The sequence below is a fragment of the Mirounga angustirostris genome, unplaced genomic scaffold (assembly GCF_029215605.1).
Source record: "Mirounga angustirostris isolate CCGP_5_RB_7025 unplaced genomic scaffold, mMirAng1.0.hap1 SCAF_2, whole genome shotgun sequence".
NCBI classification, from domain to species: domain Eukaryota; kingdom Metazoa; phylum Chordata; class Mammalia; order Carnivora; family Phocidae; genus Mirounga; species Mirounga angustirostris.
This window is the reverse complement of record NW_026991710.1, coordinates 193,764,769-193,766,165: the sequence shown is the minus strand read 5'-3', so window position 1 is coordinate 193,766,165 and position 1,397 is coordinate 193,764,769.

Sequence of the window (1,397 nt, the reverse complement as noted above, 5' to 3'; positions counted from 1 at the left end):
TTAATGGTATTGGGAAGTTGGATCTTTGAGAAGTGATAAGGATTAGGTGAGGTCGTGAGGGTTCCATTTAATTAATTAAGGTCTTCGTGCCCTTAAAAGACTCACAAGGGAGCTTGCTTCCACTGTGTTGTCCTCCATGTGTGGGTACAACAAGAAGCAAACCACCCAGAAACCGAGAAGCAGGTGCTCACCAGATCCTGGTCTGCGGGCAGCTTAACCTTGAACTTGCCACCCTCCAGAACTGTGAAAAACAAATGTTTGTTGTTTAAGCCACCCAGTCTTAAGGGTTATTTGTTAGAGTGGCCTGGATGACATCACCTAGTAACTTACCAAGAACATGGAATATTGAACACAGCATATTCTGTTCGAGAATGTAGACACTTGGGGTTATCATTTACCTATGATCCAATTTCTTAAGAATTTCATGAATATATTGGAGGTTATCTGGGTGTCCTATCTGATGTAGAATTTGAGAACCTTAAAATTTACCGCTATTGCTGAAAAAGAAGGAAAAATGAAATACCTGATTCTCAAAGAATAGAATTGTCGCAGTTGAACCCCTGGCAGGATGAGCCTGGATGTCGGACAGAGGCAGAGAGAAGTGACGTGTTCTCGACACGAACTAGTTATGTGGCCCTCTCTCTAAATTATGATTATGAGTCACTTCTCTCTTAGGCTCAGCTTACTCATCTCCAAAATACTGGAGATCGACTTGGGGATCTCACATGGATATTTCTTTTCTTTCTTTCTTTTTTTTTTGTATTTCACTTTTAAAACTATTATCCTACAAACCATGTTTTATATTTATAAAGTGAGCTTTAATGAGCTTTGATATATTATCAAAAAGAGAGATCTTAATCTATCTATAAATAATTTTTACACATTCTTGTAGGGGAAAGCTTATCTTGGAAGCATCAGTGATCTTCTTAGCCCCCAACTCCACTCCAGTGCTGGTTGTCTCCACGTCAGGAAGGGAGATGGATGTTATGCCTCTTCTCCAATTACTCAGGTTTACGTGATGCAGATTTTCTCTCTCTCACTGTAGTTAAATGACTGCAGTGATAGAGCTTCTTTCTTGGTTACTTGTAAACATGTATGCCTTTGTTTCTTGTTTAATTTCCCACTGACAGTGATCTGATTTTCCACTCTGTAAGATGAGAATATTCATCTCCCTATCCATTATTTGATCTTTCTTCCTCTTCCATCTCCCATCTTCTATTATTTCTATTTAATTGTACTGTTATACATGCATCCAAGTATACAGTTACCATATGAAATTTGGGTGTGGTGAGAAGCTGACATGGTGATTCCAACCCTAACACTAGCTTCTCTAGCTCAAGGTGTGTGTGTGTGTGTGTTTGCACGCGCGTGTTGTATTGTTAAGAGCTGAACCTTAA